The sequence below is a fragment of the Sorex araneus genome, chromosome 11, assembly GCF_027595985.1.
Source record: "Sorex araneus isolate mSorAra2 chromosome 11, mSorAra2.pri, whole genome shotgun sequence".
In the NCBI taxonomy this organism is placed as follows: domain Eukaryota; kingdom Metazoa; phylum Chordata; class Mammalia; order Eulipotyphla; family Soricidae; genus Sorex; species Sorex araneus.
Window position 1 is genome coordinate 16,920,713 of NC_073312.1, and position 20,885 is coordinate 16,941,597.

Sequence of the window (20,885 nt, forward strand, 5' to 3'; positions counted from 1 at the left end):
ACTCCTGGCTCTACTTTCTACTTTCAGGAATCACTCCTGACAGTACTCAGGAGACCATATGGGATGCTGTGGATAGAACCTGGGTCTGCCACATGTAAGACAGGTGCCTTACTGGCTGTACTATCATCTGACCCCATGGATTCTATACTTCTATAACATAATTTTTTAAAGAAAAGGATAGTTTATGTGAAATAAGTATGATATTCAGGTGCATATGCTGCCTGAGCCCATGTGCTGCTGTGCCCATGTGGCCGAGCACATTGGCGCCCGCATCTCCCCTCTTGAGATGTGTACTTTCATGCTTTCATATTTAATGCTGGAATGGGTGTAGGGGCTCTCTCCATCCTTGGAGCAACCCGGGTTCTCTCTTGAGCATGCTACTCTCCACTCTCTCTCACTTCCCTGTCCCTCTTCCCCTTCAAAAACCTCCAAATAAAATCTGCTTTACTTCAAAAAAAGTATAAATATTCAACTACTCTACTAGTACATTATTACCTTTTCAAATAGTTTAGACTAAATAGCAGGTCAAATAAACTTATTATGTCATATGATATATACATAAGATGTTTTAAATTTACATAGAAATTTCATATAGTTCAGATTATACAGCTTAAATCAATATTCTAACAAAAATACTATGTAAATATTATACATGGAAAAGACATTGAAATACATCTATTACAATCTCTCATTATGTAGATTTCAAAAGTAAAGATGATCAAGATGTGTTCAATCTGAAATCACCAAGCTTTGAATCCAATGTTATTTCGTTGATCTGCTGCAAAATGACTCCCAGGTTAAGTGCAATACTATTTGGTGTGGTAGGAGGGGCTGTCATGCCTGATGCTCAAGACTTCCTCCTGGCTCTGTGCTCAGAGAACCACAGTATTGCTGGGATGGAATTTGGGTCAGTCAGCACGGGTTCTAACTTTCTAGCCCAGTGCAACACTATTTTCTTAGATTGCAAAGGAACAGTAGAGATCATCTAGCAGAGTGAATTGAAACAAATATTTAAAAAATTTAACAGAATGGCATTAGCGGTATCCATATATGTTTATTAGATTGTGAAGAAAACACATTTTTTAAAAAACCTGAAAAACACTTACTCAAAGCTATTTAATTATACAGTGAATGTAGCCAAGTCTTTGTCAACTGACTGGTCCACAATACTTGTAGATGAAGAAAGACTGAAAACCACTGATCTACTGGTTTGGTTACTACACCAGTCCATGGGTGGTATAGCAAACCTATGCTTGATATTATCTTATACCTGTGTTTGGACAGGTGTGTGTGTCCACAGGTATAAAATGGTTGAAAAATGCAGGTGAGGCCGGTATTTGAGAAAAGTTCAACATATTAGTGGTAAGAGAGTCACCTAGTTTCAATGTGAAATTGTATTTTCTTGTCTAGGAGGCAACTTACATAGCTATCTATGGCTCAAATATTAAAGAGTAAATTCCTAAAACACATTTATATCAAAGCTTAGTTTATGTTATTTATGTTATTTTTTCTAAAGTTCAATACATTCTTTTTATAATTTTTAGAATATGCATGTATTTACTTAGAGGAAAAAGGATATGCTAAACCACAAACATCCTTAAGAACTAACCCAAATTCCTAATATCATAGGTAAAGAAACTAATGTTCAAAGAAAAGTCACTAATTCACACTAGAATCAAGTGACTAGAATCAAGAATCACCATTTTTCACAAAATGCCATGCTTTTACTTTATTCTTTATGATGCTAGAAATAGGTAAACTCAAGTATTGTCAACTTACAGAAGAGGAAGTTAGAACAAGGAAATGGGAGGAAGTCTCAGTTAAAAAGGATGACACAACGTCACCCACAAACTTTACAAATCTGTCATTTTCAACACTCACCTTTGATTTCAACTGAGGCAAGAGATTCAGTTTGGCTGCACCAAGCAGGTGTGTGTACTCACAATGAACACGCACACACACATAGAAAGACAACAGTCAGTACACACGTCACAAAGCAGAGCCTCTCTCTTCACATGTCCACTTCAGCCAGTGCACAATTAAATACTTCATAGGAATTTTAAATCTCAGCTACAAACAGAATCCCGATATGTGAGGAAGGAAAAAAGTCAGAACCTATAATGCAAAGAAAATTGCTGAACATGGACCTCATTGAACAGTAAATTCTCTTATAGTTCAACTTACCATTCATGTCACAAACTCAAGAAAGAACACAGAGGCACAGACAAGGCACGGAACACAACTTGGAGCTGCAGCCTTCCCCAACTCTTCTGACAAATACCCAACAGCAGCAGGACAAAGCATCATTATAACAGAAATAAAAGGCTCTTTAGAGGCTGCCTTTTTTTTTTAATTCAATGAAGCCACTCTTACACACAAAGTTCACGCCACGATGTCTCAAAATACAGTGTGCCAGATTATGTTATTAATGAGTCCAATAAACTCAGCACAAAATGTAACACTGAGCATTTTTATGTCAAATAATTAGCACATTTGGGAAACTACAAGTACTTTCCTTCGTTTAAAGTTAATGTCACTCCCCATACAATGCAAAAACAATTTAGTAAATGGCTTAAGGGCAAAAAGCAGATTAACAAGTGCACAGACAGTGATAATTTTGGTTGAGTGATAAGGCCACAGGCTCCTCACCAAGAATACTGCATGCTACTAGCAGCTGGCACAAAATTAACCATCTATCTTATCTGTGCTTCCCCCTCTAAGCTGTAAGCTATCAGTATTAACAATAGACAATCCATTACTTACAAAAATAAATTGGTGCTGCTGTTCATTTCTTAAGCTGTTTTTTTGTGTGGCAATTCTGATGCAATGCTGTCCTAAAAATGAACTTTGTTTGAAACAGCTAGATAGCCACACTCCGTGCGGTTAGAGCAAGGGTGGAGCCCCCTCTGGGGGAAGCAACACACCCAGTCAGACTTCAGAGAGAGCACACTGCACGTTAATATGCCACAACATTTTTTCAGGGCGTCAGAACCTAAATCAGTCAGTTAGTTACTTCTTCAAGAAATAGGGAAAAAGTTCATGTCTGTAGATCAGTTTTATTGCCCACAAAATAAAATACGGACGTTTCTTTTTCGTGGAGAAAGTAAAGATACAACACATGGGAGATCCCCACGGCTCAATCAACAGACTGTTAGGTGGAAGCGAATTACTATAAAGGAAGTCCAACCATGCCAACTTCTAAGTTTAGCAAGAGCAGCTTCTGCATATCTCAAGGTGTTGGCAACAGTGTTCACTGCAGAACTTGACTTTGGCCTGCATAACCAGAATTGGTACCTGAATGTTGATATAAGGATTACTACCTTTCTTCAGAAGGGTTCTAGCTCTCTTGCAACACAGGAATAAATATTTTGATATTAACTAATCAAAAGTTGCCTTAAAATACAGAGATATAATTTAGTTTGCTCTGGTAGAACACAGAAATGAACTATGAAAGTTATGTTAATGAAAATTAATATGTATGCCACACTTTCAAAAAATGCAATTACTTTCTTTCTCAAATAATTTTCTCAAATAATTATGAGGAATTTTTTTTGTCATTCCTCATAAGATATTCAGTATACATTCTACTTAAATGTATACAGTAGAATGTATACATTCTACTAAAATGCATAATTAGATGTATACATTCTACTTAAAAACTTTAGTTACTGAAACTGCTACCAATTATTGCTCAGTTATTTTAATCAATACTACTTTATATACATATTCAGACAAAAGCATTACTTCTAAATGAACTACAACTCATGAAATAAAAAAATAAGTTTCTCAGTGAAGTTCTGAAACATGTAAAACATAAGCTGTATAATCCTTTACATAGAATTTTAAATAAACAATGGGAAAGGATTGGGAGACCAGAAAAACATTGTTTTTCATGACACATGTCACACTAGCCTTGCCAACTGCTACTCCCTCATACCAGCACTATAAATCAGTCTGGAATAATGAACACTAAAATATTTTCAGAGATGGTATAGTAAAAAATGTGCTCTTTTAGACTTCCAGGGGAGTCCTGACTGATTTGCCTTTTGGTAAATTATGAGGTTACTCTTACAATATATGTTAGCCCATTCCAAAAATATTCCTTTTGTAGTCTAAGCCATATACGTGACTATATATCACCTGCTGCCTTCCCTTGCTGGTCCTATTGCCCAAGACTCAAAAATCTCAAAAGCCACAGTTTGGGCATTATATTAGAAGACCGCCATCTTGATATTTTTTGTATCTGCACTGCTGGAAATGTCTGTTTTTAAGTCAAACTTCACTTTCACAGCTGCAAAGGAAATGACAAGAAAAGAAAAACACAGCCAATATATATCAGCAATTAATTCCATCCACAACTGCCCAGCTGTTTGTGCATGGAAGAATCAGTCTGTTTCCTTTTGGGGCTTTCACCACTGAAAATTGATACTGCACATTCAGGGACACAAGCTGTTTGTAACATGTCAGGAATGTGCACAAGATCACACAGAGTTGAAGATACAAAATGAAATCCAGATCTAGTTTTCTTGGAAGTTGCCAGTATTATTCCGTAACTTAAAAGAAAAAAACCGAAACAGAAAACTGTAAAACACACAGCAAAATACATTAAAAATATTCTCCCTTCTGAATATCACCCTTCCAATAAAGAGAAAAAAATCTGGCAATGACATCAGATTTAGTATCAAGAATAGACACTGATTTTCTGGCATAGACAAGGTGTGACATTCTTAGGAATCCACATGTCCCCAGAACGCTGAATCCAGCCAATACTTTTTGCACTCATGGTTGCTTGTCCAATGTGGAGTTGGTCCCTTACAAAACCCTTAGAGGGCTGGAGATGTGGCTTTTGGTGGAGTGAATGCAGAGCATACGAAAGACCTGTGTTCAATTCCTGACACTGGTAAAAAATATTCTTATAAATGTTAAAGTGATTCAGAACCAATGCTTCCACCAGAGCCATGCAGAAAAGCAAGTTTTCCTTTGTTAGTTCAGGTTTTATCGGCACTCATACAAACCTGCCTATTTCAAAGATCCATGTAAATTTACAGATTTAATCTTCTAGGGTAGGGTTTTGAAACCTTTATCCAGCTGTATCCCCCTTTTGACTTTGTTTTCTTCCTGTGGCCCCTGCCCTACTGATTGGTCCCCAGTCTTGTGCCATTTACATGATTTTTCACCTGTAGCCTGCTTGGGGTCCACAGGGAAGGGCCAGGTTGAGAAAATACTGTTTCAGGGCAACTATCTCGATTTCCCCCCCACACTTCCCATTATTATTGGATTAAAAAAAAAAAAACACCAGTACTCTCTACTGAATACCTATGGCTTAACAATGGTTTATATACAACCAAAAAGTATTCTTCCACTCCTTTCTAGCCTCCAACTCCAGTTTTGTTTCAAATATTTCATTCAGAGCTGGTAAAATGACATTTTGCTATGCTGTATTTTCAATTCTATGTATGCAAAATAACTTGTGTTTTGTTATGTAAAGTAACTTGATTAATTGTTAATATAAAAGTTAAAGAGAAACATGACTTTTTGAACAAATAATTCAAAACATATTTTAGCTCTTTCTGTGTTTTTATATTTGAAATGAGTTCCATGATTGATTTCATTGTTCTAAAGGCCTCCACTTTCCGTCTTGCTGCATAAAAGATCATGTACTTCTAATGCTTTCACATTCTTGAATGCAACTTGGATGGGATATTCATTCTGGGCACCACTAGGGGCTGGGGCTTAACCAATAAGACAAGATAAATTGCTCTGAATAAGAAGCAAGAGTTATCCCATAAGAATGAAGAGGCTCTCAAGTGCCAGACCTCAAATCAGAACAATGAGAAGCTGTCTCCAACTGAAAGCCTATTAAAGCACAAAGTATAATTTGTTAAAGAAATATAAGGCATATCAAATGTATGATAGACTGAAGACAAAGTGCAAAGAAAGCTTTTTTACTTAAAAATAAATCAAGGCTATGTCTGGGGTGAGAGAAGAGAGGAGAGGAAAATTTTAGTTTTTGACTGATGGTGACACTTCTAGAAACATGGTATAACTATTAGTAATTCAGTCACAGGGATGAGCTTTGTTGGCAAGTTTCATCTCTGTGGGACATTTAGACTTGTTTGAAACATCTAAGGAAAGAAACTGCCGTTTTTTTATAAAGGTTGCCTAAGAAGAGAAAAGGCTGGTTTGGGCAGTTTAAAATCAGGTAATTAAACTCATGACAATCTAATTAGAATCTAACAAACGGGGTGGCACTCCTTTAAGTGGAGACTGACAATATGAAGTTGTTGACTAGTTTTAAAAGTTGACTTCTCACCAATGATGTTATAACATATATATAATTTATAAGACACTTCAAATCAAATTTGAGAAAATCTTCAGTGAGCAACATAGAAGTACTACCTAGATTCTATTAACACAATACTTGCTTATCTTCATCTACCCATTCCTCGGTTCATCCATAAATCTCTCTCTCTCTCTCTTTTTTTTTGCTTTTTGGGTCAGACCTGGCAATGCACAGGGGTTACTCCTGGCTCTGGACTCAGGAATCACCCCTGGTGCTGCTCAGGGGACCATATGGGATGCTGGGAATTGAACCCGGGTCAGCCGCATGCAAGGCAAACGCCCTACCCGCTGTGCTATGGCTCCAGCCCCAATCTCTCTTTTTTGTTGCAGGCACACCTGGTGATGCTCTGGGCTTACTTCTGGCTCTGTGTTCAGGAATTCCTCCTGTTGGTGCTCAGGGAACCCTATGGGATGCCAGATATTGATCCCAGGTTAGGACCTCATATATAACCTTTTATGATTATTTATGATTGCATTTTAAAGGATTTCCCCAAATATACATAAATATATATACATATGTGTATATATGTATACATATACATATATATGTATCTATCTCACTACTTGAGAGTTCAATATTATTTACTGAGGCTTTTTTTCTATAAATGTGAAATTTACATACAATGAAGTACAGAAGTATAAGACTATAATCTAAGCTCATATTAAGACATAGAACATTACCTGTATCCAGGAAGTTCCCTCGGGTTTCTTTCCAGGGGACTCTCAGGCAATCTCCTCTCCCACATCCCCAGAGGCAATCACTATTTTTTATTTTAAAAGTGATTTTAGGGCTGGACAGATAGACCAGGGAAGTTAAGGCACTTACCTGCACGAGGTTGACCTGGTTTGACTGGCAGCACCACCATAGTGTTTGGTTCACAAACACAAAACCAGGGGTATTTCCTTAGCAATACTGAGAGGGTGACTTTGCAAGTCCCCCATACACCAAAAACAACTCCATATAGCTATGTTTTTGCAATTTCTGCATTGTAACATTATCAACTACATAATGTAACTATTTTTGCAACTAAATGGTCAGAAATGAAATAAACGGAAAGAATTTAAGAAGAAACTACAATATTATATTGTGAGCAATATAATAAATTATTGTACACAGGAACTATAAACTCAATTGCTTTAATCCCTCTACTTCTTTAAGTGAAGGAAACAAAACTTGGAACATTCTGCTGATCAGCATCAGTCATTCAACCTGTCACTAATTTATTGGCTGGGCCTAGTTAAAAGTTCTTGAAGTTCTACATTTCACTTTAGGATGAGAGAACATGATCTCTGGACTAGTCTGGTTCAGAAGGACTCCCCTATTTAAAGGCTGTGCAGCCTAAACAAGTTTGTTATTGTTTTAAAAATTCCTTGAAACCTAATTTCTCATTTCAATAAGAAAAAAGAACCTTGATTCATCAAGTTAAGCAAAGTAAGAGAAAACCCTTTGGGAAGGAGGGGAGTTCTCAGGGGTCAGGAATATATGCCTTCTGTGCTCAAGGACATGTGCCTGGTCCCAAGCACTGCCTTGTGTCGCCCTGCAAGTGTCCTGAGCATGCTAAGATGCTGGGGTTGGAGGTAGAGGCTTGCAATGAACTGTCAAGTCCAGTTTCTGTACTATCACTAGGAGTGACTACAGACCCCTTGAAGAGGGAGCTTTCCCCCACCCCCACCAAAAAAGAGATAACCTCTGCAAAGTTCCAGGCATGTAGTAAGTGATCAAAGAAAGGAAACACAGAAGTTGAGGGAAAACTGACAGCAGGAGGCAAAGTTCAAGATAAGCACATCCATATATTGCTTCTAAGCTTTCATGCTTCCCCCACTCCCTACCCTTGCTTCTCATTTTATATGTACAAAGAAAGTAACAGCACATAAAGCAGAATTTTCACTCACCATTTGAGACAGTAGTTTTTTTCACATCGAGGAAAAAAAGGGCTACTTGTGTTTTGTCTTTTCACTGACAGAACTGGAATAGGTGGAGGGAAACACTTTTGAGTTCACCATGACATCTATTTCTCCCCATATTTTTATAAATAGCTCCTTTCATTGAACATGACTTTTCCTTTTATCCATCAAATGAGAATTCAAGACCCAGTTCAAGCCTACGCTATACTGTCTTGATTCTTTTAGAACCAATTTCAAGCTCTTTTATCTAGGTTTCCAGGATGCTTTAAGTAACAGCATTTCAGAAATACTCATATTAGCTAGATGCTTCCATGGGTTTTCCTTACTTGCACAAACATAGGTAACATACATACATACATACATGCAGGCCCTTTTGTATGCCAATCCTTGATACAGAGCCTAGAGCACTGCAAATATCTGCGAGATTCTGCTGAATGTATATACCCAGGTAATGGGCATTCAATTATGATCACAGTAGCAAAATAAAGTAAGAGACAATAGTCACCATAAAGGAAAAGCAAAGTACCCCAAAACTGGAGGTCTAAAAGATGATCGATCATAGGGCTTATCACAAGAAATGAAATATTAAAAAGAGATGAATAGCTGACAATGTGCAAGTTTTTCTGTTCTTAAAAAAAAGTAACTCCTGGGGCTGGAGCGATAGCACAGCGGGTAGGGCATTTGCCTTGCACGCGGTTGACCGAGGTTCGATTCTCAGCATCCCATATGGTCCCCTGAGCACTCCCAGGGGTGATTCCTGAGTGCAGAGCTAGGAGTGATCCCTGTGCATCGCCAGGTGTGACCCAAAAAGCAAAAAAAAAAAAAAAAAGTAACTCTTGCCGAAGAGTTAAAGGAGCCACTGGAATAATTCAGACTCTTATATGTCTTATATACGTATTTATCCATTCACAAACTCTCACAACCCTATTGGCAGTACTATTGACAGTACTATTATTCTTCTTTTCAGATGAGAAAAGTGCTAAGCAACAAAAGATCACACAGTGGCAATGGAGATAAAAAGTGAAGCATTTTTTCCTCCCGTTACAAGTGATTTTCAAAAAAAGGCCAAATACATGTAAGGAGACATTCATTATAGAAAATTCAGGCAGTCATAGGGTAACCAAATAGTACTAAGAGAATCAGCCAAGGGAGCAAAACTCAAGGGGAGGAAAAGAGACCTGAAAAAATGACAAACTAAAGCTGAAGTGAGGAGTTGAGTATTATGTAGGACTTCAAAGATCAGTTTGCCAATTTAGACTAAGAAACTTCTGTTAGAGATAGTCCTAGAACACAGGAGCACTCAAAAGTGCTCTTCCCCTCTCAGGTCTTTTGTCTCAGAAGCAACTATATAACCTGGATATAACACCATGATCAAGTTTTTCATGAATCAGAAGGTAATGGGCGCCTTCCAAGATGGTGAAATACAACTCTTGTTTTACAAGAATCTCTGGCCACATTCTGTGATTTCCCACTTGAGAGCAGCCTCGGTTTTGCCACCTTTGCAAAGACAGATTGTTGAGAAAAAGCTCCTGTAAGTTTACTGTTCTGTGTGGAGCCTCAAGCTCCAGCACTAAAAAGACAAAGGAAAATACCCAAGCCATTAGAGCTCACTATGTTGTTCCCAATTTCTGTTGTGTTGTAACAGATGTATTAAGGAACCAGAAAAAAACCAGTGCATAATTGCACCAAGGAAATTATACTGAGGAGTCGTCTTAAAAGTAGGTATTGGGGGGCCCAAGTGATACTGCAGCAGGTAAGAAACCTGGGATCCACCCCTGGCACCACATATTGTCCCCCCCCATCCTCACCAGGAGTGATCCCTCAGCACATAACCAGGACTAAGTTCTGAGTACCACTGTGTGTGGCCATAAAACAAAAACAAAAACAAAGCAGGTATTAGCGGCTGGGGTGATAACTCAAAGGACTACAGCACATGATTTGCATGCAGGAAGCCTGAATTTAATCCATGGCAAATCATGATCCTTTGTGCACCACCCAGAGCAACCTGTGGGCTCAGTCAGGAGTAGCCTCTGACCTCAACTGGGTGTGGTTCATAGCACACGCTCCCTTCCTCCCCACCCCTGCCTTGAACAGGAATTGAGACAGATATATAAACCTGGCAGAAATATATGCAAACATGAAATACTTTATAAAAACTTGTACTATAACACATGACATTACTTTAAATAAAAGTATCACAGATTGAACCTAACACAAAAGGAAACTGAAACTCACTAATTAGTAGTTTACAGTGGTTTGTATAATCTAAACTACAGGAACCTACAATCCATTTGCAAATCATACATTTCTGTGTCATGTGCTTTTGTTTTCACTCTAATCTTTCAACTTGCACCCTAAGAAAAGAAACGCAAAAGCCATTTACAGACTTTCTTGGAACAATCCTTGCTTGTACACTGTAATAACTTAGAAATAATTAAGATGATTTATCAGGAAGTCAATCACAGGGTAATCTGCCACAACATCATCATAGAAGGAGGCAAAAAACAATGTTCTAAATTAATATCAAAGTCACAAAGACAAGTCAACTTGGCATAAATATAATACACAGACCCAACCCCTTAACATTGTTACATAAAAGCATCGTAGGTTTATTTCATTTAAAAACTTTTTTTGTTTTTGTTTTTTGGGCCACACCTGGCAGTGCTTAGTGCTTACTCCTAAGGGGCTCAGAGGACCATATAGGATGCTGGTCACTGAACCTGGGTTGGCCATGTACTAGGCAAGTGCCCTACCTGAAGTATTATCTCTCCAGCCCCAAAGCATGGTAGTAATGAGACAAAAATACAAATGATTACAAGCAATGTGTGAAAGGTATCTAATTCTAAACTTACAGGCCAAGAAAAATGTTGACATACAGGAGAAAAGTAATATTTAAAGATCAGAAAACTGGGGGCTGGAGCAATAGCACAGCGGGTAGGGCGTTTGCCTTGCACGCGGCCGACCCGGGTTCGATTCCCAGCATCCCATATGGTTTCTGAGCACCGCCAGGAGTAATTCCTGAGTGCACAAGCCAGGAGTAACCCCTGTGCATCGCCAAGTGTGACCCAAAAAAAAAAAAAAAAAAGAAAAAGATTAGAAAACTGGACTACTCTAAGAAAGGTAAAAAGAATACCATGTCAAATTGTTGAGAATAGGTCGTCGACTAAGCTCATACTGTTGTGAAAAGGCCATAATGTTAATTAACATTAGAATTACGCATTTTAGTATATTTCTGTGTGAAAATATAAATGAACAATCCCACATTGTCATGAAATCATCATTTACCTCTTTAGTTTTTCTTTTTCTTTCCTTTTAAATCTCCCCTCCCCCCAGGTTTGTTGTTATTTATTTTTGGTTTTGGGCCACACTCAGCTGTACTCAAGGATTAACTCTGGCGAAGTGTTCAGAGATTACTCAGGGTAGTATTTGAGGTCGAAACTGGGTCAGCCTATAAGGCAAGCATCTTGCCAGCTTTACGATTTCCAGGGGTCCAAAAGCTCATCATTTAACTACACATTTAACTACAATAATTTAGCTACAATATATGGCAATCTGAGTGTAAAAACATCTAAAACACAGAAATTATGATAGGATTACTTATGTGAATTTTTTATTCTAAATATTACAGGTTCTCCCTAATAGTAAATTCCCTACATTTAAGATACAATCAACTTTTTAGGAGCACATAGAAGAGCCTCTGTACTTTAAGGTGTTCACACCTTGTACTACAATTAAATTCTGAGAAAAGAAAAAAAAAAGAAATAAAACAAACCCTTGCATTTCAAAAGGACAAACTGACAGGTTTAATCCTGGAGCAGAAATTCCTCAATAAAGCATGACTCTTTAGAAAGTTTATAAGTAACTTCCTCAGAATATTAAGAGAATATGAAAAGGAAAAAAAAAAAACAAAAAACCTTGTGAAAATTTCCTGAGCTTTTGGAGATGACTGCAGCAAGGGCAAAACACTGGGTGGAAGAGGGAAAGGGAGGAAGTAACAAAACTCCTTGAGAGAAACAAAGAGCCAAGAGTGAAAGAGAAAAGGAGGAGCAAGAAACTGGCAGCAAAAGAGGCTGGGCACACCAGGGGAGTTCTGTGGCTCTGGGTAAAGCACTATGAACCACAGAACAGTTTTGGTTTTGGTTAGCTGAAAGTTTTTGGATCTTACAAATGCGAGGATAAAAAACAAGCGGTGCTTCTTCCTACACAGAGGAAGTTTGGATATATAAAATGACTGCCTATCACTTTAAAAATTTATCAAAATGCATTGCTTTATAAGAAAATAAAAAATTGAGAACTTCAAAAAAAACTTAAGTCTGTAAAGTTCAAAGTTTCATTATTTACTGCTATAACCTTTTATCCTATGGATCATGCCACCCTTCAAACTACAGAACCGCATAAGCCATATGACAAGAATTAGAGAGTATATGAAAGGAGGCAGGGCTTTTTTTGTGTTTGTTGTAGGTTTTTTTTTTCTTTTTTGGATCACACCCAGCGATGCAGGGGTTACTCCTGGCTCATGCACTTGGGAATTACTTCTGGAGGTGCTCGAGGGACTATATGAGATGCTGGGTTTCGAACCCTGGTCGGCTGTGTGCAAGGCAAACGCCCAGCTGCTGTGCTATTGCTCCAGCCCTGAGGTAGGCCTTTAAAAAAAAAAATCTGCCTTTCGTTTTGGCAGCTTACAGAAACAATTCTCAATTGCTGAATTTTTAAAACTTACCCCAAGATAAGCAAGACTGACTGACTCCTATGGGCTATTTCCAAATTGCCAAGTCATTAATCTAAAACAGCTTTAAAGCCCTCCAAACTGATTCCTGCTGGTCCAATACAAAAAAGAAAGAAAGAAAAAGAAAGGAAAAAGATCTTTTAATTAAAAAAGGAGGGAGAAGGGGGGAAAAGAAGGTCCAAACCTGAACCTATTAAGCTTGAAACAAAAATATTGGAAACAGAAAGCAATAATACTCATCTAGTATATTTTTCAATCATGTCATTAGAAATGACAGAAAGGACTTTGGAATGGCCTCCAGCCAGAAACAAATTACTTCCTTAAATTTCAAATTCAACAAGTATTTATTACCATTGTTTCACCCTCAGAAACAAAGCTTTTAAACTATGAGAAGTTTGCTTTCTGCAGATAATTTTACTACATTATGAAATCTGTTCATTCTTATAAGCACTAATACCTTCCTAGAGGAACTGGATAAAGGGCATTGTACATTCAACAAGTCTTTGCCAACACAGAAGTCAAGATGTTCCTGATAAACAAGTAAGCACCAAGACAAACCAGTGTTATTAGTACATTCAGAACAGGGTAAAAAGCTGCAGCACATTGGCTGGATCATTATTTAAAAACAGTAATTTGTGGGACTGGAGCGATAGTACAGCGGGTAGGGTGTTTGCCTTGCACTCGGCCGACCAGGGCTCAACTCCCAGCATCCCATATGGTCCCCTGAGCACCGCCAGGGGTAGTTCCTGAGTGCACAGCCAGGAGTCATCCCTGAGCATCCTCGGGTGTGACCCAAAAAGCCAAAAAAAAAAAAAGAAAACCAGTAATTTGTAGTCAGGGTTCAAAGAGAAATCTAAACATGCAAATCTCAACAATACAAAGACATAGTTCATTAAGAAATGCTCATACATGCATTTCAGTTTACAATTTACAAAAACTATGAAGATAATTATTTCACACAGCAATATAATTTACAACTTATGAAAGAACTCCCAAATAGTCATTTTACCAGGATAAGTAAGAACATAAGTAAAATATGAAAACTTCCTGGTCTTCTGAAAATGATGAGCTCAATGTTGGTGGGGGTGGCTGTGGTGTGGGGAGAAAGTAGAAATCACTCAATTAGAAGCCAGGTTTTCATGAAAACCAAACTACAGTTAGAAGGGAAGACAGAGATTTTTCTACAGCAATGAGTTGTCATAGGCATTCACCCCCCCCCCCAACACGCACACCTACTGTTCACAAACCTCCACATAAACACATAAAATCAAAATCCTTAGGGGTGATACCCTCAGATAAGATATATTAAAAAAAAAAAAGAGGGAAGAAAGACAGTAAAGAGGGTGGACGAAAAAAAAAATTTTATGTGCCCGAGGTGGGGGTTGGGGTTGGGGGAGTAGCGTGAGCCAGGAGGGAAACTGGGGACATTGGTGGTGGGAAATGCACACTGGTGAAGGGACAGGAGTCATAAGACTGAAACCCAATCATGAACAACTTTGTAACTGTGTATCTCATTGTGATTTAATTAAAAAAAATCTTTTGTCTTTTTCATAATGCTCCGTGGGGAAAAAGTCACTCCTGAGAATTCATAACAATAGGTCTACCCTTCCAAGAATTTGGGATTTGAATTTACCCACAGCATCATCCAGAAAAAAAATTCTAAGCCAAGTGAGTTCTACAAAGTGGTCTTATGTGCTAACACTCCCAGACAGTTGGCCAAAGAAAAGCAAATCCTCTCTGGAGAAAGGTGCTCTCAAAGCAGGCTGCCTATAACTCCCACAGATAAAATCTTGCCTAATCAAAAGCACAAAGCATATATGTATACAAATCACATGAAGTAGAAGTGAGTGGGCACAACAGAGTAGAATTTGGTATTTCCTTCCCAAGAACTGCAGACAATGGAACATTGAGAAAAGACCAGAAAGTTTGAAGTACTACTGAATAATTGAAAAAAAAAATTAGTGAATGCATTAAAAAGTAGACTAGACCCAAGTGGGAAATGGATAAAATGGAACACAGATTTGCGAAAACTAGCCAGAGAAAGCTTAGAAACAGAAAAATGGAATATGTAAAGTGAAGGTTAAAAGACACAGAATAAAGAAACCCAACACATTGGTGTCACTAAAGAAGAAAGAGAGCAGGGAAGATGTTATTCATAGTCAAGGTGATAATGGCAAAAAATAGAAAATTTTTAAACTGTCCAGAGACAAATCATCTACAAAATACAATACAGATTAGCAAGAGACTTCAAAACAAAGACTATCATATTTGCAAAGAGCTTAGAAGATAAATTATCAGCCTAGAAGAGTATACCAAAGTATATTTCAAGAGTATGTAAAATAAAACAAAATTTAATACTTCTGTAAACCTACTAGAGGAAATTGCAAAAAATGAAATTCAGAGAGAAATCATAAGTGGAAAAAATGAGACAGAAGGGCAACTCAAAGAAATTTGTGGGCAACTAATTTTTAATATATAAAATAACAGTAATAACATATTATGGGTTACTAAAACACAAAACTCAAACCTGATAAATAATATATAAAATGGAACTAAAGAGTAATAGTTAAAATGTTTTAAAATCCTTATATTGTTTATAAGGAAAGAGAGGACTACTTTTTTGCTTGATAAACTCTACCTAATCAAAGATTTTTCAAAATACACTAAAAAAAAAAAAAATCCAGGGCTGGATCGATAGTATAAAGGTGCTTGCCTTGCACAGCCAATTCTGGTTCAATAATTGGCACCAAATATAATCCCACAAGTATCTCCAGAAGTCACTTCTGAGTACATAGCCCTAAACACCACTGGTTGTGGCTTGTCACCCCCAAAGATATTCCCCCCACCCCTACACATCATTATGAGCAGGGCAGGTGGCTCCAAGGGTTGGATGACATGCTTTGCATGCGGGGATCCTGCTTCCATCCCTGGCACTGCTGGTCCCCAAAACTGCAATGCAAAGGAGTAGTTTCTGAGCACTACCAGGTGTAAGAGATGGAGGAGGAGGAGGAAGAGGAAGGATGAAAAGATAATCAAAGGATGAGACAAGGACGAAGAGAAAACAAGAAAGTGCATAAAATCACTAATGTACAGCAAGAAATCAGGAGTCCCATACATCGGCCCCTCCCCACCCCTGCACCTTTCACATTTTCTGTAGGGCGATGGTTCTCTGTTGGGAATATCTGTTCAAAATCAACAAATATGTGTTATACAAATTTGCCCTATTATAAGATTTTTTGAAGTCTTAATAATAAAGAAACTACATTACTGTCATTTTTAATTTTGTCAAATGCTCACCGTCCAAGAACATGATAGAAAATGTGTTATGGAATCATATCTGCTGGCAGAATACAATTTTTCAAAGTTACTGAAAAGCAAATAGGGGACTTATAGAAAAAGAATGGAAGATTTAGTTTTATTCACTAACTAAAGTTGCATATCACTTTGAAAAGTTCTGTGTGTACCCTTCATACTTTGAAATATATACAGTACTAAGGTTTGTATTCTCAATAGAAAACATGTAGGAGTCAGCAAAATTAGGTTCTAGTTCTAGTTCCAGTTCCAACAACTGATTCTAATTTATTTAGGATTTGGGCCAACTACTTAACTCTTTCTGGATCTTGTGTCCTCAAGTGGAAATGAAGCAACTGAGTTAGATATCCCTTAAGACTTCATACAAAGTTAACATTCTATGATGAGTTTACTGGAAAGCATATTTCAGACTCATACGGATGATTATATTATCCATAGAAAAATAATAGGAACACCTAAGAAAAAGTACATATGGCAAGTCCTCAACTTTTCATTCAACAATGCTTTTTTAGTTGATAAAATAAAACAAACCGATTCCTGACTGAGGCCAATGTCTGTCTGTGTTCAGTTTTTATGTTCAGACCACCTCCCCTCCCCCCTCAACCCCATGCCTGTTCTCCAGCTTCTTCCAGAGACATGCACAGAGACATGCACACCAGGTACTAGGTTCACTGGTTGTCTAAACTGTCCCAGTTTGTGCCTCCTGCAACATCCAGTGTTAGCTAATGACGTGCACTGAGCAGACTGAAAATGAGACTCCAGGCCCCCAAAACTCTGGAAAATAAGTAGATGAACACAAATTATTTTATTTAATATTATGTTAGTGGTTTTATTTAGACGTTTGTAAATGTTTTCTGATCAGAAATATGTCATAAGGATTTAACTCTTATTTATATCAGCCTATAACATAGGTAAACCAGGTTTGTTATTTCACTTAAAGTTAGTTGCCAAGAACCTATCAAGAAGGTTAACTGCAGACTTATTGTAACTAATTCATCATTGGCCAGGCCATTTGTCACAATGGACCTCCATGCAAATCCACAAGTGCATGGATTTTATCTGTGTATTACAACATCAATGTGTACTACGAAAGAGTTATCCTGCATTAAGTACAGTACCAATCTGTTTCACTACTTACAAAAAAGTACTTCTAGTAGATTTTCTTAGACTACGCTCCCAAAAAAAGGCTTTGTAAACCATGTTACATTAGTGAAAGTGATCATCATTGAATAAGCTAATCCATAAAACCCTGTCCACTACCTACAATTTTAGGCCATCAATATTGCCAGTACTACTGTGACTGCTGTTTGCAGTTCTGTTGGATGGACCTCACCCTCTGGAACTGTAGTTTCATCTTTCTAAATCAAACGGCCCAATCAGCTTTCTTTTTTTTTTATACACCTACAAAATGGATGTTTTGGAGTAAGAAGCATTAAACCAATTAGATGACTGTATTCTGTCTTAACAGAGGCTCAGGCTCTGTGAATGTACAAACACTGGTGACAAGAATTTGAAGTCCACCTAGTCCAAGTTTCTCTTTTCACTTATTAAGCCACTACTCAAAAGTTATCCAGATTTCAAGCCAATATTTTCCCATTTGATCAAAACTGCCATTCTATAATAAAGAACGCTCAAATGGGAATAAATTTTTGTGACGGAACATGTTGTCATTCTCCTCTACCATCAATCAAATATTCCACTCCGGGTAAGGAGTTTATAGAAAACATTTTCAAGCTATCTGTGCAGGATGTCAAAAAATGAATTTGCACCAAGTGAGTTGCTCCAAGAGCTGGAGTGCAGGTTTTTGATGCAGAAGCCCCAAGTTCAATCCTGCATGGTTCTCTAAGCACTTCAAGGGGTAGACCCCCTGCCGCCCACCCATGCAGATGTGAACAATCTATTATTGTGTTAGGCTTCAACAGATATCAGTATATGAAATTCCAAGGAAGAAAGGAGCTCTTGACAATACTTTTCCAGTGCCAATTGAAGATTTTAAGGACAGTAAAAGAAATAACACCCTGAAATTATTGTGAAGCTTCAAGAGAGAATAAATTGGTAGTGGAATGGTCAGTATATAGAACAAGCATCTGACTTATTTTGGTAAAGGAAGTGGGTGGTTTATAAAAGAAATAAAACTTCAATAATAGCATTTAGTTTAAAATAACCAAACTCCCCTGGGACCTCCATTTAAAATATTCAGAAGGCTTCTCCTTGTTATTTAGTTTTTTTATAGCAAATATACCCTGTATTTAATGCACACTCTGCTATACCCTAGTATTTAGTCATTGTTAACATTTTCATCTGGGCACGTATCCAACTTGTTGCTCCATGGAACAGTAGAATAAGCTTTAATATATCTTTAAATTAAAAAAATTAAATGAACAGGAGGGAAAGCAAACAGATTTTTCACACAAAGTACAGGATACAGCTGTGATCTGTCCAGCTTATAGGACTATCTCCTTAGCCAACAGCAGTTTCAGGACTCTTCTCGGTTGAAAAGGAAGTAGCAATCTAAAAAATATAAATGTTCCCAAGCCCCATTTCTAGTCCTTTCATTTTTGGAAAATACTCATCAGGCCTGTGCAAAAAACAAAAAAAGCCAAATAATAAAACCATTTCAAATAGTTTTCATGAGGTGTATACAGAATAACCTTAAATTCATGATGTCTCCAAATAAAATAGATTGGTTGCAATCTTTTGAAGAAACTTTCACATTATAGCAAGAATGTGAAAATCAACTTTTAAGAAATTCATATTTGTAAAAATGATCATTTCAATATCACATCATTTTCATTAGTATATGTTTCCACTGTAACAAAATATAACTTAAAAATTAGAGAATATCTTGTTTTTAACTTCCATGGCCTTCTAGGTGAGTTCGTAAACAAGATACCTATCCCAGGCCAAGACAAAGGAAAGGGAGCGCTTCCATTGTAAGAGTCAGACAAGCAAAAAAGCAGTGAAAGTTTTGGAGCAGACTGTGCAAAAAACAAAGGCATATTTAGGGACCAATGGTAATTAACAAGAGTATGACAGATATTTTTTTAGGAAAACTTTCAATACTTCAAAGAGCTAGTTAGCAGCATAATGAGAGGCAGAGTAAAGAAGTTCAGTGAATTATTAGATCATATTTCAACTAGCTAGCAAGTCTACCTATACATATGTGTGTACATACATATATACATATATATAAAATATAAGCACTCAAAGTAGTGGTATGCTCAGCTAGGTGTGTTTAGGGAAGAGAGGAAGTGGTGAACATTTAAACCAAGAAAACATTATAGAGTTACTTTCAAATTAACACCTTTTCAAACATCTCATATTCCCAGTTTACTCTTTAAATCAATCAGAGGAGAGCAGACATGTTGCCACAGTTGTTACAAAGAAATACCTCTATGGGTCAGATGGAAAACAAAACAGCCAACTTTCAAACAGGAAGCCACTATCTTGTCAATCAGATGGTATACATTAAAAATAAAACAAGTTGTATGGAAAAAGCAATAAAATAACATATGGAATAGAGGAGAAAATTCTTTCTAGATCTTGCCCTCTCCCACAGCAGGCTTCACAAGATATGAACAGCTGGTATATTTCCTTTTCACAGGAAAAGGATGACTTCTTCACATTAAAATGGAAATGACAAAAATGGACTGCATCACACAGAAAAAAAGGTGTTTCCTGAAGGAAGGAGACAGAATACTGCCATTATTAACACACATGAGAAGCAAAATACACGCATACAGAAAGCAAAAGAAAACTTTTGAGCAATAAAGGGAAAAAATACTTGGGTCAGGGATGTAGCTCAATGGGAGAGTGCATGCTTTACATGCATACAGCCCTGCATTCCATCCCTTGCACTCCATCCCACCAAAAGAAGTTGTAAACCCAGGTAGGAGGAAAGGCCCAAGCATCAGCATTTTTAAATTCCCTAGGTAATTCCAAAGACAGTCGTAACTGACTGCTACTGAACTGTAACAATAGTTCTAAATTTTAGATCTCTGAAAGTACAGAGAGAGAGAAAAAAAAAAGGAATCCTTGTTGATTTCTCTTTGTCCTCCAATCCTACCAACTAGGACAAAGAAGGTTCTATTAGAGAGATGGGCTATGAGGCTTGTCATTTCTGCCTCCTGCTTGGGTATCTGGAACACATAAGATGAGGACAGAATAGTCATCCAGGGAAATGCTGACACAAATAAAACTTATACAGGTACTTCTATAATATGATAATCATAGCATATAGTTGTTATGGGGAGAGATAATATAACAGGTAAGGCTCTTGCCTTGTATGCATGCAGTTGGCCTGGGTTCAATCCCTGACTCCACATATGGTTGCCCTAGCACCATCAGGAGCACAGAGCCAGGAATAAGTCCCCAACACAGCTGGTGTGTGGCCTAAAGACCCCCTCCTAAGAATACAGATGTTTTTCTTTAAATCTTTTAATTTCTTTTGAAATTTTAACATTATAACATCACATCGGGATTCCAATCATCAGATAATGATTAGGCACCATTACTCAAAAATATGTTTGAAAAAAACAAATAATCCCAAATCAAGATGATTTAGTTTATCAATGGTAAGAATATAGGCAAAGCCACTGAA

General features: G+C 37.4%; 1 protein-coding gene across 6 annotated transcripts in view; it reads right to left on the minus strand.

The window, feature by feature from the left end:
- The window catches only part of ADD3 (adducin 3), a 142,487-nt gene that overhangs the window by 65,796 nt on the left and 55,806 nt on the right, over positions 1-20,885 (minus strand). The window contains exon 1 of one of the 6 annotated variants that reach the window (XM_055118999.1): positions 2,185-2,263. The exons of 4 other annotated variants lie outside the window; for them this stretch is intronic. The gene's annotated coding sequence lies outside the window, so the exon portion shown is untranslated. Of the gene's footprint in view, positions 1-1,881; positions 2,032-2,184; positions 2,264-20,885 lie in introns of those variants that run through there. One more of the 6 variants, XM_055119000.1, reaches the window with a different exon arrangement.